The following is a 14,493-nucleotide window of genomic DNA, read 5'->3' as shown; positions in this document are numbered from 1 at the left end:
CCAAATGAAGCTATTTGAACTCAAAAACATGATATTATTGTGGCACATTCATAAAGCATTGGTTCTACAAAATGCAGAATAAAAGCCTCAGGTCAGGACGTAAGATATGATGCACATTTTAGTTAGGACATTTTCCACTTTTATTGGGTGTGGCTACATATTTGTACAATTGGAAAATGTAAGAATCACTTTAGCCACACAACAATGTGGGCTCTAACTGTGTCTGTTTGCCATTTGGTGGTTTTGGTTGCGTTGGGTGGGTTTTTAATTGAAAATATTTGTTTGCTGTGGTTGAAAGCAACATTATGAGAGTGGTGAGTTAACCAAAAATATTCTGCTCCCATTTTGACAAGACAATCATTTTATCAAAAGAAAGGAAAAATGGTAGATATTGTACTTTTCCACTCTTTGGTGGCTGTTTATTGAATTAAGAGAAAAGATTTCCAATTGCAGAGCTGCACATGAGACACAGCACCTGCCAAACATCAAGTCCTGTGAGAAGAGACAGACGGAGAAAGTGTCAGAGAAGCAGAGGAAAAAAAGAGAGTGAGTCAAGGTGCCCAAACCACCATATGGCAAGAAAACATTTAAACCGTCCATATTTACTGACAGTCAGAAGTGCTTTTTACTGTCTTTTCAGGAAAGAACAAATCATTTTATACACGTAGCCTTTTTTCTCCCTTTTAATTCTTATCTTCCCTTCCAAAAGATTAGTTGATTAATTAGTTATATTGACACAAAATGAACCAACAACAATATTGATAATTAATGCAAGTTTAAGTTTTTCATTCACTGGTTTCTGCTGCACAAGTGTGAGGATTTTTGCAATTTTTTTCTGTTTTGATATAATTATATTTTTTTATCTCTTTTAGTTTTAGACAGTTTAGTAGATTGTATAAATTAATTCATTGAAAAAACAATCAAGAAATTGGTTAATATTTAAAAGTCACTGCAGTTGCAGCCCTACTTTTCTATTTACTTTCACTTGTCCCTTCCTTCTTCAGTCCTCTTTCCCTGCCTGTTTCTCTCATGAAGGTTTGCCTGTGTGTCGCAACACAACTGGAGCTGAATTGGGGTCACACAATAAAGCAGCCCAAGCACCACTGTGTGTGCACGCACACAAACAGGTCTTTCAGCAGTAAACAAGACAGCCGCAGCTAATAGATTTAATGGTTCTCATTAGTGACAATACTCATCTGCTGGCACAAAAACTGGCCTGGAAAACACAAGGAGCTTGGTTGTTCGGGTTGTGGTTTCACAACATGTGAACAACACATATTAGTGCCAGATGTGAGTGAATAACATCTGGTAGTGACACCAGCAAGACTTAAAGATGAAAGTTTGTGGGGTAATGCTCAGCATCAGATACCAAAGCAAAGGGCCTGAGGGGTAGGATGAGCATTGCTTATTCATCTTGTGGTCCTTTCTTTTTTTCTACCTCTGTTTCTTTCCCACTCTCTGCCTTACGCATAAAAACACGTCAGCACAGTCTGCAGCAGTGTGTGCACTATGATGTGATGAAATGACATTACTACAATGGATCTCGGCTTGTTCCCTGTGCTGCCATAATCACATCATCAAAGCATCATAAAACCACAGTCACAGTCTCTCTCTGGGATACAATCTCCACCTTGTTTCTGCACACACACACTCATTCAACTGCTCTGTCACTTATTCCACACCAAGTAGGTTATGTGCTCATATACGCAGCTATGTGCTCATATTGCCTCTCATTTTCTCCTTTGAGAAACGAGTCAAATTATATGGGAGTACCTCTCTTCTTTCCATCTGCCCAGGGAAAAGACACATATGGAAAGAATTGGAGACAAAGGCTGAAAGAGAGAACGTGCTGAAGTGTCCCAATGCCAAGCATGTGCGTCATCAGATTTTATTATTTAAAACTTAGTGAGCCATCCCCTCCAGCCAGCACAAAAAAGCAATAGCTAGGGCATCAAGTAGGTGACTGGTGGCAGATGGAGGTTGTGTTATTGCTGTCTAACTTACTGCTTTGAAACCCATTGGAGTTTTAAGAAGAAATGACAGGCACGTTTAACTAATTATCCCTCCCCACTGCCTTTGATGAACCGTCCTGCATTCAGAGGGAGGAGAGATGTTTCTCAGAGAACCAAGACGGGGATCTCCAAAATCCCAAATTCTAATAATCATTGTATTTACTGTTAGAGTGATTTCGTGTCAATTTGAAATTTCAAGTGGATTCAGATTCTTTTATTTCTGTTTTTGTAATTTATCTGCAAAGGTTGTTTGTTGGCACATTATTGGCTCAGTGATCAATAGTAGCACTGTAATCATATGCAGATTGAGGGTCTTCAATATAGTCAAGAGATTGGTGAGGCAACAAAAAACGCTTCAAAATGTCAAAATGTTAAAAGGAGAGTCAAGGGCTGTAATTTACCCATTGGCCAGTGGACATGCTAAGCAATAACTTCCCACGCTGGGACTGTCACTTAGAAATTTTAACTACACTTTAAACGTCGGACAGAGATTGAATATACCACTGGTTCCCAAATCAATTGGGAACACTCATCTCTGATTAAATATTCAAATGGGAAGAATCAAAAATGGATACAAATCGCTTGATTTACACAAACTTTCTGCAGTTACTGTGTTCAGTATTTGGGTTTGTTGTACAGTTTATCTAACTAAGTCAGTTTACTTAATGATAGAAAAGGGGTCCCTTGAGAAAGAAGTGTCGGGAACCACTGGAATATACGAGTGCTAATGATTTATTTCGAATCTGAAATTCACACTATTTGTGACAAACACATAATGTCATACAGTCAGAGATACTTACATCAAGCATTTCATCCTTTATAGCACATAGTTAAAAAGTTGGATTTCGTAAAAAAGAATAAGCAACAACATAATACATCAACAACAATACCAAACACGTAGCACACAAGGAGGAGGTTGGGTTGCTGGAGGGAGCTGATTGTATCAGAGTTTTTAAAGCCGTATGTATAAATATGATTGAATGTCGTCACTATAGGCGACCAAGCAACTGATGAATGCAGATAGTGAAGCACAAATGAAAAAGCTGATGCCAATCTACTTTAGTGCTATGCCTGAATTAATGCAATGCTCCATTCATGTCTTTACCAAGTCAAATTATATTCAAGAGCAAATGTATAATTTATTGTATATATGTACACTCATTAACGCTGTTATCATTCTAGTTTTTGTGTTTCACCCCGCCCATAAAACAGCAGCTTTAGATGGGATATAATGCAGCGATTGACTGACAGTAACAAACATGGGGGTTATAATGGTATATTTAATTTAAAAAATATATAAAAAAACATCAACTTTGGAGAAATATGTTTTAAAAATGTGAAATTGTCCCTAAAACTCACATTGGTCTAATCCTAGTACACACTAAGGACCAGAAGATATACCACCAAAGAGACAACTGTAAAACTCTTTAAGTCTTTTAAGGGAAAGATTAAGATTGTTTTTCTGAAATGTGTTGGATGAATGATGATTGACAGGCAGTGGAAATTAATAGAACAGAAAGAGTTTGGTTTCATATGAAGCCACTGTAAGTCTCACATTTCTCCATACTGCCCACAACTCCCCGAGCACCCACTTGTGTCTGTGTATGAGCTGATGTTTTCATTCAGCGCCCACTCTGCAATTTGCATCAGTCAAGCAACAGTCAGCAACATCCAGGCGGCTTTCTCTTTGAGTCATACCCCCGTTCTCTACCTTAATGTCCCTCTGCATCCTCGCAGCAGTGGAGAGAGCACAGTTTGGCACCTTGAACAATTCAAATCCTCTTATTTTTTTCTAAATGTCACGTCTGAGGTCATAAAGCCGAGCAGGGAAGCATTTGAATGTACTGAAGCAGTTTCTCTCAGTGTTTTTCTGAATGAAAGTGTTCGGTTTGCTCTTACTGAATCAAACTCCCCTGGCTGAGGCCATAGAATCAACCATTTTGTTTTTTTTCCATTCCAATGTTTTCCGAGCAATCCTGGTGTGTTTGAGTTGTTAATTTGCAGCCTGAAGCCATTATTATTGACAGTTTTTTCTATTTTCTTTCAAATAAAGCTGCTTCATCATTTCAGTCAGCCTTAAGGGTTACAGGAGACATTTCAGCTTTCTAAAGGAAAAACTCTGACTCTTTAAAAAAGTGGAATTTAAAAAGCAAAAGAGACTCAAACTGACAGTTTAACAAGTGTACTGTACATCCATACTAATGGCTTTATATTAGTTCATTTCTGAAAGAGTCTTGTTTGTCCAGCCGAGTTTTTCCAGCTTTCTGTTAATGCAGCTTGACCTTTCCAATGACCTACTCTGAGTAGGTCCAGCAATGACTGATGAGCACTGAGTCAGGTGTGTGTGTGTGTGTGTGTGTGTTTCTATGTGTAAATGCATGTGCATGGGTACATTTCAGTATGTTTCCATGTTCCCTAATGAATACCACAAAAAAAACAAACACAATAATGAAAATAAACATAAATAGGAAGTGAGGGTGAATTAGTGCTAGAGAAACAGGAATGGTGAGAGTGCTCGTGTATGGAGGTAAATAGGTAAACAATAAAAAGGGCAGTGATAATGACAGAAAATGTAGAAGGGAAACAAAACAATGAATGAAACAAAATAGAGAATTTCATTTCACTGGAAGTACTGGAAGTACCTGCCGTAGATATTTTTTCAATAAATATACACGTCTAGCTAAAATATTTGCACTGCTGTACCCCTAAAAGCATTATAAACCACAAAACAACAAGGGAGAGTAGATTGTTGACAGACACACAGCTCCAGAACATTTGGTCACAATGAGCTAATTTAGCTTGTGTATGGTGTGGGTCCAAGCTGGTGATTCACAGGTGACCAGATAGACAAATGGACAGGGAGTGGGTTGAAATGGACATCAACATACTGCACCAAAAAGACGAAACACTCATGCACAGATATCTGTTTGTCCTGCAGACTGGAACTCAATAACGGATTAAAAGTCTGTGTAATTCTAAAAAACCTGAACCCGAGGTCACTGTGGCATTAAATTAAATATGTTGCTGGGGTAAAGTGCGGTCAGACCAAGCACATGTAGCCTGAAGTAGAAACTTTAAATGTCTCAATGCGAATGTCATGTGTTCATCACTATATTAACCCTTCCTCCAGCTCCTTGTGACCTTGAATAGCAATAAGCAGGTAGAGTATAGAGAATAAATGGATGAACGTAGTTATTGATAAAAAGCTTTTTTTCCCTTCCATTTTGCAATATCAGTCATTTTCCAACTCAGCATCTGATTCTGTACCTGCAGAGAGGGTTACTGTTTTCATGAGTTGAAGTCTAAACACCCCACACTCCCCAACACCAAATAGAAAGCCTCTAAATATTTTATTTATTAAGTTCAAATACATTCCTTTAAGTTTTTTGATTTATTATCTAAATGGAGCAGTTATTTCTCTGTGTTCCCTGTTATCAAGGAAGCAAGTCATTTTACATAAATGTGCAGTGCAAAGTTTACAAAGTCTGAAATCTGCCCCCAAAAAATGCATAAACCATGTATAATGTAAACTGCCCTCCAGCTTGCTAAACCCCTCAAATTTCCGGAAAAAAGGACCTTAGTGTCCTTACTGGTACCTCCAGTCCTGCCTTAAGTGTGAACACGAAGATCAACTGAATTAGCACAAGGTTAAAGAATCATTAACAATTTTATCTCCTGAGTAAATTCAGCCCTAGAGGTTCAATTGAGCAAACAGCACAGTACAGAAGCCCCTCATCACCATGGAGATCTCTGTGATCATAATCTCACCATTTGCACTCCTTGCTTAAATAAACCAAATGGTCAAACAGGCAGCAAAATGCCCTCTGCAAAACGACCATGGCTGTTAGCTCTGACACAGACTGAAAAACCAGAGTCTTTACCTGTGACAATCAATCACTGGACAGTCGATCGAAGCCAGGCTGGTCAGCTTTAGCCCGAGGCTCATCTGAAATGTGTCTGTGGCCACTGCACCTGATCTTAGCTCGCTGTCTTTTAGTGAAGCCTCAGATACTGCAGTCTGAACATAAGGTCTGTTTTCACTGTAGCCTCTTTTGAACCAATGCACAGAACTGAAATACATTTGTTTTTAATCCCAGATAAGAAGAGTCTACAGCCTAGTTGCAGGCTGCAGTCCTATACTGTTGACAAGTAGCCTAATGCCATTTCTTTTTAAAAGGCAGACTATTTCAGATAGCGAGGTTGGGCAGATCAGAGAAAGCTACATTTGGACTGGATAGAGCTTCAATAAAAAGTCCCATACTGTGAGATTTTAAAGGTATAGATCAACATTTTGCTTTTCATTGAAACGAGAATATCGACTTCATGTCAGTGTGTTAAAGGTATACTTTGACATTTTGGGATATATGTTTATTTGCAAGCTTCCTTCCAGAAGCTCCACATTTTACTAGTACACATATCTGTCAGCAAAACTCCAGGAAGATTCTGCTCTTATAGCCGAGAAATAGTCCAGCACATACCCCCTGTAAAACCCCAATTTGTCACTTTTACACACAATGTTTTATAGATGAAAGAAAAGCATTTTAATAAGTTAGCTTAAGAGGGTTTAGTAGATCTATGTTCGAACTTTTGAGAGATCCAGGTTTCCCCATGCTTCCAGTATTGATGCTAAGCTAGGCTAAGAACGTCCTAAGACCTAAGAGATTTTATTATTTCACTCTTGGAAAAAGAAAGAAAAAACCTGTAAAACTGTTCTTTCACATGTAGATTTTCTAGGGGCTTCTAAGTTTAAACATGTAGAGTACTAGCAAGTACTAAAACAATGTGGAGAGAAAAAAGCAACATATAGACATTTTATTACAACAACAAAGAGTTCAGGGTCATCAATTAGAGAAAAGAAGACATTTAGAAACACTGAAGGAGGGGAAATAAAGAGACTGAAGAGAAACCACTTTGAGGGTTGCTGTGCTGTGATTATTGCCGTCAGACTGTGACTCAGTGTTAAAACAATAAGAAAACTGACAATGTTTTAATTGGCAAGTCAGGTGTGAGTCACTGTGGGTAGCTTGTGTAGGGTGTCATTCATCTCACAGCTATTGTTCCATGTCCTATGAAATGTTGTATAATTGAGAAATATTACTCACCAGCTTTGCCATACCTGCAGATCTCCAGAAGTACAACAAGGAAAATAAAGTTTGCTTTCCACCTGACATCCTGAACATTGTAACTAGACTGAGGACTGACATGTTGTCCCACAGTCCGACAGACAGAGAGCTTTATGAGGAGCAGAGTGTCTCTGGGCATGAGGGGCTATTTCTGATACACGGTGTCAGAATACACACCAATCACTCACAACACCACACACAGGCCGGGATGTGCATGCATGTGTTCACACTAATCTGCATATCTGCAGGTGTGTGTGCACTGTGAGTTTAGATAGGGATTAGATTTTACTGGATAACAGCCATCTATATTTATGTGTGCATGTACACTGGACTGAATGTGTATATTTGTTGCTGTGCACACAGAAGGATTTCAGAGAGCCTAGCGACAAGCTTATAGTCACCTCAAATTTTCCCCTCTAGTTGAGGTACAGAGGGGTTTTCTGTGTGTGTTTGTGTATGTGGCGAATGATATTTGATCCCATAATTCCTCTGAGTCACTCTAGCCAAGAGCTGCCTTTGAGTTGCAATGCCACGCCGTTTACAGCGGCCCCTTCCTTGATCACACTGATTCTGACTGGGCCACACAAACTTTCTGGGATACAACCCTGCTTTATTATCATTGAGATAGGAAAATAACTCAATTTGCTGCAATTTTCCTCCCTTGTCACTTTGACCACTCCCATAATGTTGTTTTCAGCTCTATCAATCAGCTGTTTTCAGTATAAAATCTATAAAAAACCCACTGTACACTACCTGCCCAGCACCAAACAGACACATTCAGCAGCTAACGAGACAGAGCTGAAAGAGAGTGAATATTAAACTTGAACCATTATCATGTGGCCAGAAACATGACAAATTGCAAATAGCAACAAACCCCAACAACAGTCATTCTATTTTCAAAAGAGCTTTGAAATGCTTGTAAAAGTTATTATTATAATGCTATTGTTACTTTCCATCACAGCTGCAGTTACATTCAACCCATGCTTGTTTAGTGGCAGAACTGAAGGGGAGGCCACTATTTTTAAACTGCCAGTAAGATACTAAAACTCTGCTGACCAATGCAGAGTTAGAAAGTTGACCTGCGTGACACCTGAAGCGGTTTGAAATCACCCTGCAGCTTTAATCCCGATATGCATGGGTGTTCTGCCAAACGTACTCCAGGTCAGTTACTTATGTAACCCAGATTGAGTTACAAATTACAGATGCCAAAAAATTTATTTTTAAAAATGTCAAATTTTAAAATTACAGTTTACATACATATTGTACTGTGATACACATAGTCTACACGTTACACAGCAGAGTAATCAGAAAGCATTGTTTTGTGGTCATTGCAACATGGCTGTGTGTGCTGTCAAGTTCATATCCTATGTGCAAAAAATGGCAAACTCATGTTCATATTCTGCCTCTAAATGATCGGATTGTTCACTTGGCACAAAAATATTATTCTTATCATTAGTTACCTGCCATTTCCTGCTTTTCTGATACTATATATTTTTCTTTTCACCAATTTGACTCAAGAGATTTGTTGAAAAGAACTTCTTGAAAAGAAGACTTCTTGTAATTTAACAGAAATTAAGCAGGGTGTAATTTGGTCCAGTGCATGTAAGGGTTCAATCTTGACTACTGTAGTACTGTAAACATTAAACTCAAGTATGATATCTGATTCCAGTAAAATCAAAAAGGTTGGTCAATCAGTTCATTGTCTGTTGCTTCTTTTCCACGGTGAAAGAACACAATAGAGTGGGAAATGCTAAAGGCAATATTGAAACTAAATCAAATGTTCTGCTTCTGCTTCCTGTGTGAAATATACACATTAATCTGTGTCTTGGCATGCAAGAGACACATTCCTATTCAGTACACACACACACAAACACACACACATACACAACATACTTACCTCTTATTGCATCACATAGAGCAAGTAGCAACATGTATCAAGTCGCTACATGTAGTGAGGAGAGTTTAGATAGTAGTTTATGACAGAGCACCTATCTCTACACTAATCTCATTTAAAAAGATGGCAGCAGAAGTCATATATACTGTAAGTGGCTAATTCTGCAGCAGTAATAAACTATTGTCTAACTATTAACAATCCTAATGAAAACCCTTCATCCTTGGGGGTTTTACAGAAAAATAAAACATATAGCTTTAATCTATTATATATCTATTATATGCATCGCTAAATCAACAACCAACCCATGAACCCCAGCATCTCTACCCAAACATCCACTTCTTTTCAGTCACAATATTAGAAACCCACCATTAAATATCATTAAGAATAGCATGAGAACATCTGAATTGACATTTCCATCTGCTGCATTTTAATCACTCAAGGACGGTGCTGTATTTAAGTGATTATTAGAATAGCAGGGAATGCAGGGTCATGGACAAATGAATTTGTTGTCATTGAGGTCATGTATGTGGAGGCCAGAGAGCACTTTAAAATACATGTTATGGACTCAACTTGCCTGTCTCTTGATAACTGTAATGAGCATTATGTTTGGCAGCAAATAACTAGAAGCAATGGATTTTAAATTAGGCTGCTTTCCTGTTTTTTTCCACAGTGTGTAAAGGTCAATAAGACCAGAGGTTTTAGCTGTTCTTGTGATGTAGCTATACAGAGATGGCAATGTGGGTCTACCACTACTCAACATATAGAGGATATGTCTACAGATATCCAGGATGCCTAGAGGATGAATCCTAATGAGTTTACCTCTAGCACCATCAGCAGGTCAAAGTTTCCACTTATCCAGTTAAAGGTCCAGTGTAACATTTAGGAGGATCTATTGGCAGAAGTGAAATATAATATCTATAGGTATGTTTTCATTAGTGTATAATCAACTCAAAATAAGAATCCTGTTTTGGTTACCTTGGCATGTTTGCCTTCCATGGAGTCCACTTTGTTAACCTGCCATATTTCTACAGTAGCCCAGGACAGACAAACGGGTAAGTTTCGCAGCCACCATTGTATCTCCTACACACAGCTTGTTCTTATTCCCAGGCTGTGTTCAGTTAGATGCGAGTGGTCTTCAGTTAGTTACTTCACTGCTAGAAGCCACTAAATCCTTCACGCTGGTCCTTTAAATATCTCAATATCTATTTGATCAGTTGGTTTATACATTCATTATTCCCAGCTGATGACTCCTATTGACATTTTTTGGTTTTGAGGGAAATATCTCGACACCTTTGGAGGGACTGTCATGAAATTTGGTGCAAACATTCATCTTCTACTAAGAAATCCTAATTTGACTTTGATCACTTTATAAGGTACATTACTTTATAATCAATTAGCTGACATTACCTCCAGCCTCAGCTGCATGTGTGTTTAGTGCAAATTAGGAAATATTAGCATGCTAACTCATTAAACTAGGATGGGGGAGCATCGTAAACATTATACCTCCTAAACACCAGCATGTTAGCATTGTCACTGTGCGCGTGTTAGCATGCTGATGTTAGCATTTACTGTACAGTCTAACAGAGCTACTAGCATGACTGTAGACTCTTGTTATCACTTTTATAGTCTATTTTATATAAATGTGTATTTATGCTGTTTAGCTTTGATACAAAGCTCTGTCTCCGGCACAATTACACTATTCACAGCACACAACACAAAAGAGCTGTGACACCAAAAAAGATACTACCAAATATGTTTCAAACAAATTAACCATCCCCAAATCCAAGTGTACAGTATTTTTTTAATGACCGTTCACTGGAGAGGCCATATGTTTTTTTATGTTCCTAATGAGTTCCCAGACTGGAGGAGTGGTGTCTCTGGAGACATACGAATTTCTCAGCCAGTCATCTGACTTTAAGATAACAAGAGTACACAGTGTGCTTGCACAACAACCCTGAAGTTTGCTTCTTTTTTTTTTTAGAAACATATTTATTTTGTTTTTTACAAAATAAACAAAGCAGTACATGCAGACATATCCGGTTTCACTGGAGCACAGTTACGCAAAGTCAGTCGCAGCAGGTTCAAGCAGGAGGTCTTTTATCCAGTGACCAGTGAAGCACTTAGAGGTTAAGTGCTTTCATGGGTAAATTGACAATAGTGCCTGACAGAGTGAGATGCATTATTTATTTAGTATCCACCTTCACAACTTCACAGCTTCTCTAGGGCAACAGTCTTGATGCTTAACAACAATGTTCTCTCGATTAAATGTCATCTGTCAGTTTGTGAAAGCAAGGTGCACCCTGTCCGAGGGAACACCGTATTTATTCAAAACACTGTCACTTCCCATACAGCGTGGCTTTAAATCTGACCTCTTCCATTAAATCTATCTAAACTATTTGTGTTACAAATCAAGCCCTTAAAATCTGATTTTCAGCGAGCACAGAGAAACTTCCCACTTTCATCAGATTTCAGAATGTGAAAACATCCTTCTAGTGTCAAAATCTGCACATACTTCATTCTACACTGTGAAGATCAAACATCCAACTGGAGGACCAAGATGAAAAACACTTTTGAGTGTGAGAGTGTTTTAATTCCAGCAGCACCTTTTACCTTTTGTGGTAACATTCATGAATGTGTTAACATTCTTGATTACATTCAACTCACCTCAAAGGACATCCATGTCCCCACTGGTATCTCGATGCATATTTGAAACTCTTTGTGTGTGTGTGCGTGTGTGTTGATGAGACTTGTGCCTAATGGTGTAGGATTACATGAAAAATAAAACACCAGCCTCTTCTAATGGTCTACATCCATTAGTGCTGATTCTGTCTCAGGAAGTGCGTCAGCACTGTCAGCAGAGCAAGTTAGAGGAAGGAAAAACTGAAGAGTGCAGCCGTAACCTTATTTTACAATGAATCACTGATTGGGTAGGGGGTATTTTCAATTACCCTAAATTTCCTTCTGGGTAGTCAAACACTGACACTGCAGTCCTGTTTTTCCCGGATCTGAGCCCCAGGGGAAAACTTATCAACCCCATAACTGGTCACATATGAGAGGAGTTAAACACGTAGTGAACTGCAGCATTGTAGTACAGCACATTGTTATAATAAGCTTTCAGCATCAGTGTTGAAATGCTGCACCTCCACTCCAACATTAAAATCACTACATAAAGCAAAGCAGACATTTCTGATATGTTTAAATAAATGTTGTTGCACATTGACTTTAGAAATAAAAGGACAAATAAATATTTTTTTTTCCAACCTACTTGTGGATGATATATTAATCAGTATATGATAATATACTGATTAACAGAAAAGTTACAGTTTTTGAGTGATATCCTGTAAGCACTAAGCACAGAGTTTGAAAGTACAGTAACAAAGAACATTTATTCAAGTACTGTCACTTGACTATTTACATCTTGTGCTACTTTATATTTCTACTCCACTTTTCCAGCTGTAGTTAGGTACTTTTCAGATGAGGACTTTGCATTAAAAACATATAAGCATAAAATACAATGCATTGCAAAATATCAAACTTAAAGCAAAAATCAGTGTCTGGTCGGGCCCCTGTCACATTTCAGATGTTTTTAGCACTTCCAGGGTGTTAGCATTTCCCCTCCTATATCTTCTGATACTATGAAGGGGGCCAGACACTAAATTGGGAACCACTAAACTAAAATACCTGGCAATTTAACATTATTAAAACTAGTTCCACCTCAACCAGCTTTAGAAAAAGTACTTGTACTTTGCTTTACTTTTGCTGATAATACTTCTGTAAGATTTTATGTGAAGGACTTTTACTTGTAATGGGTTAGTTTTAGATTGCTGTACTGGTACTTTTACTTAAGTAAATGACCTGAGTACTTGTTCCACCAATAGCCATATAGCAGTGCACCTCATGTCTTTTACGCTGCTACCATCTAGTGATCAAAGGGAGAAACACACAGAGACGCATGAAACCTGATGAATGCTGCGCACAGCTCCTGTTTTCTGTTTACTATTTATTTTTGTGCACTGCACTTGATCATTATGTACATCCTGTAACGGTAAACAGAACTGAAAAGGAGCACATGAACAGAACGTTTACACAATTTAGTAATACTTGAACAGCAGACAGGCAAACACATAACGTACAGTAGTCTGTATCCAAATCTGATCACTTCCATACATACCACGACTTCAAACAACACACATCCATTGACTACAATATAGAGGTTAGCTTTTTAACATAGCCATAAGATTGCAGATAGAGAATTCAGTCAGCGAGGGGAGCTAATGAGGGTTATTTCACAAGTCCTCAGTATAAATAAAGAAGCACACACTACACACCTCCTGTGTCTGGTAAGTCACCAAAGAAAGCAGTAGCCTCTAGATGAGAGTTCAACATTTTCAGCCTGAGACCCAGTGTCATGTTCAGGGATGTGATCCATTCTGGGTCCCAAACCAGTTGAAGAAACAGCACTTTATAGCAGTCATACTCTTTTTCCACTGATCAGTATTCAGTCAACATCCTCAACACACATGAACAAACTGAGAATCCTGGGAAATAATGATGTCAAGCAGAGGGAGAAAACATTATTATGGTTAACAAGGATTAATGACAACCAAAAATGATCTAATCCTTCATCTAAAACAGAGAGAGAGAGCGAGAGAGAGCATGAAAACAGTAATGACCTTAAACAGTTCATGAACATGTGAAGGCAAATATGCTCAATTTGCGTGTTAAAATAGATTTTAAACACATTTTTGAACCGATAACAAAGGTCAGATATCAGAATATCTCAATGGGGTTTTACAGGAAAAAACTCTTTCAGTAACACAAAGCTGGAAGGTGAGGATGTTACAGGATCATATTAGCGTCTTGTGAAAACCTCAAACCCAATCAAAAAATTGAGAATTGCTTCAGTTTCTGGTTGCTAATAAGTTAATACATATATTTTGTGTTTGCATATGTTGTATCATTGGCCCATGGACTTCATCTCAGGACTATGAAATACATTTTACACAAGGAGACAATGTCAGTCAATTTCCATCATAGTGAGGAACAATCACATCAGTTAGCATATTAATAAGATTATATGGAGAGAATAATGTGTACATGTACAGCTCCTAAAAAAAGGCTGATACTTTGAGCCAAGTGGGTTGTACCTCACTGTTGATATGAAATAGTGTCAATATTACTCATCCAGACAAAATGCTGCATGATAATTATAAATAAAAGTGTCAGTGGTGTGACAGAAATGCCTCATAAATGTAAACAAATTACATAAAGCAATAAGACAGCAGATATATGTAGAATCTGAGCTAAATTAATTTGAGATATGAAGCATTAAGATACAGTAAAAAACTCATCAGTCTGACCGTCATTTAGTGTTGTAGGGAGTTTGTGTGGTCAATAGAAACATGAGATGTGCAGCACTGCATGAGTGATGCTGCAGACTAAAAAAAACTATACACAAAAAAAT

The 14,493-nt window shown here is 38.1% G+C and overlaps 1 protein-coding gene across 1 annotated transcript in view; it reads right to left on the bottom strand.

Annotated features, from left to right (window-relative positions):
• Positions 1-7,260, bottom strand: part of lepr (leptin receptor) — a 44,082-nt gene extending 36,822 nt beyond the window's left edge. Inside the window, exon 1 of the mRNA XM_035652807.1 lies at positions 7,115-7,260. The gene's annotated coding sequence lies outside the window, so the exon portion shown is untranslated. The remainder of the gene's footprint in view (positions 1-7,114) is intronic.
• Positions 7,261-14,493: the final 7,233 nt, after the last annotated feature.

Source organism: Morone saxatilis, unplaced genomic scaffold, assembly GCF_004916995.1.
Source record: "Morone saxatilis isolate NCDOM2014 unplaced genomic scaffold, NCSU_SB_2.0 Contig12, whole genome shotgun sequence".
NCBI classification, from domain to species: domain Eukaryota; kingdom Metazoa; phylum Chordata; class Actinopteri; family Moronidae; genus Morone; species Morone saxatilis.
Note: the sequence above shows the minus strand (reverse complement) of the source record. Positions and strands in the feature narration are given on the sequence as shown.